Source organism: Bos indicus, chromosome 1 (assembly GCF_029378745.1).
Source record: "Bos indicus isolate NIAB-ARS_2022 breed Sahiwal x Tharparkar chromosome 1, NIAB-ARS_B.indTharparkar_mat_pri_1.0, whole genome shotgun sequence".
NCBI lineage: Eukaryota > Metazoa > Chordata > Mammalia > Artiodactyla > Bovidae > Bos > Bos indicus.
In genome coordinates, this window is record NC_091760.1 from 72,493,272 (window position 1) to 72,496,020 (window position 2,749).

Here is a 2,749-nt window from a genome sequence, read left to right on the forward strand (position 1 = left end):
AGATCGCTGAGCCTTTGAATGTTTCTCTTGGATCAGATTGGATTCCACTTTGCAGAGAATTGTCAGGGCTTTCTAGCACCCAGTGCAGGCCAGATAGCATCTCTTGGCTTGACTTCTTCCTAACGTTTCTCCCCTGTGCTTCTGTATGTGCACCACTGATGACGCAAATCCTCATTCCAGCCTGCTGGCTAGCAGACCCATTGCTGCCAGATGAACTAAGGGCTTCTAATCTAAACAATCTAATCTAATCTAAACAACATATAAAGTCCAAAACACTTAAGCTAAACTTGTTCAAAATTATGCAGGTATATGTTAACACTCCAATTAGTCACAGAATCACAGCTAAGCCAACTTTTTTTTTTTTAAGCCAACTTTTAAAAAGCAGAGTGAAGAGTGCTCTTACCTTCTCTGACATCAAGACACGTAAAGCCATCATGATAAAAACAGTAATTAAAAATGTACAAATACGCCAACAAAACAGAATAGAGAGCTCAGACACAGACTCACATATAGGTCAGAATTTAATATAAGATGAAGGTGCTACCACAAATTGGGGAAAGGATAGATTGTTTAGTAAATGCCATTTGGGAAAGTGGCTTACTATATGGAGAGAAAGAAATATGAGTCTCTACTTAATGCCACATACAAAAGAGGGCTCTGGGTGGTATAGAGACATACGTGTAAAAAGTTAAAGAAAAGTAGTAGGAAAAAATTAGTAGGATTAAGTGCAGGAAAATATCTTTGTGATTCAGGAGGGCTCTTTTAAGATGAAATTTCAAAAGCATGCTGCTGCTGCTGCTGCTAAGTCGCTTCAGTCGTGTCCGACTCTGTGCGGACACAGAGTCCTCCATAGACGGCAGCCCACCAGGCTCCTCTGTCCCTGGGATTCTCCAGGCAAGAACACTGGAGTGGGTTGCCATTTCCTTCCCCAATGCATGAAAGTGAAGATGCTCAGTCGTGTCCAACTCTTTGCGACCCCATGGACTGCAGCCCACCAGGCTCCTCCGTCCATGGGATTTTCCAGGCAAGAGTACTGGAGTGGGGTGCCATTGCCTTCTCCTTCAAAAGCATAGCCATAGGCAAAATTTTATGAATTTGATTACATCACAATTAAGGATTTCTAATCAGCAAAAGATTCCATGAACAGCTCTTTGCCGCATCTACTGCGAGAATGACCATTCTCAGCAACCAGACTGTCGACATCCCAGAAAATGTCGACATTAACTTGAAGGGACGGACAGTTATTGTGAAGGGCCCCAGAGGCACCCTGCGGAGGGACTTCAATCACATCAATGTAGAACTCAGTCTCCTTGGAAAGAAAAAGAGGCTCCGTGTTGACAACTGGTGGGGAAACAGAAAGGAATTGGCCACTGTTCGCACAATCTGTAGTCATGTACAGAACATGATCAAGGGTGTTACACTGGGTTTCCGTTACAAGATGAGGTTGGTGTATGCCCACTTCCCCATCAACGTTGTTATTCAGGAGAATGGTTCTCTTGCAGAAATCCGAAATTTTTTGGGTGAAACATATATACGCAGGGTTCGAATGAGGCCAGGGGTTGCCTGTTCAGTATCTCAAGCCCAGAAAGATGAGTTGATTCTTGAAGGAAATGACATTGAACTTGTGTCAAATTCAGCTGCTTTGATTCAGCAAGCCACCACAGTTAAAAACAAGGATATCAGAAAATTTTTTGATGGTATCTATGTTTCTGAAAAAGGAACAGTTCAGCAGGCTGATGAATAAGATCTCAGTGATCCTGCTGCAGAAACAACAAGATAGCAGATGGTTCTATGGACTCAGTTGTGATGTTTTAAAGAGACAATAAAAACTCTTGATTTGAAAAAAAAAAAAAAGATTCCATGAACAAAGTTAAAACACTGATTTAAAAAAAAGAAGATATGTGTAACATCTAAAACCAATGGGGAATTGATACAAAGAACATGCAAACATCTTGAACATTTATGACTGCAATAGAAAATGGGGAAAGGATATAAACAGACATTGTACAGAGGATGAAACTCAAAAGAATTAGCAAGTTGGTGTAGGTCAGTCTTCCTGGAAGCAGAATCTGAGATGGAGAGTTTTGAGCAGGTTTGTTTGGAAGTGGTGAGGGAATGAAGTAAACAGCAGTGGGTGGAACCAAGAATCTGAACTGTGTTGCAGTTCAGATTAGACTGACCCCACAGGGGAATGCGGAAACTAGGGTCTCTCTTCAGAGAGGTCTTGGACTTAGCAAAGGGACCAGGCTTTATCTCTCTTCAATGACTAGTCATTGAATGGATGCCATCCTCAAGGAGAGTTCACAGCCCAAGGTGAAGCAGCTTTCTCTGCCTGAGGATAATTGCTGGGGAGGGTTCATCTGTGAGCCATAAGCAGCCAGCACTTCCGGCAGCTGGGTTAACAAGGGCCTTGGTCTTAGGACAGGAATCTTAACAGTATACTATATATCCACAATGGCAGATATCAAGGAAGACTCAAAAACATTAGTAATATGAAAAATGCAAATTAAAACATCAAAGAGCTATCACTGCATTCCTTAGCAAAATTTAGAAGGAAGTGTAGTGCCAAGTGTTGGCAGGGATATGGGGTGTGACAGCTCTTATGGACTGCTGGTGAGAAGATGAACATCAGAAAAATGCATCAGCAAACATTCTCGGGAATATTCTGGCATTATGAGTCAAATTCAGTGTTGCATACTAGCAATTCCTCCTCTAGTTATATATCCCAAGAAATCCTTACATAATTCCA

The 2,749-nt window shown here is 41.8% G+C and overlaps 1 pseudogene; it reads left to right on the forward strand.

Moving 5' to 3' along the window:
* Positions 1–1,154: 1,154 nt before the first annotated feature.
* Positions 1,155–1,854, forward strand: LOC109564158 (large ribosomal subunit protein uL6 pseudogene; annotated as a pseudogene).
* The last annotated feature ends 895 nt before the right edge of the window (positions 1,855–2,749 follow it).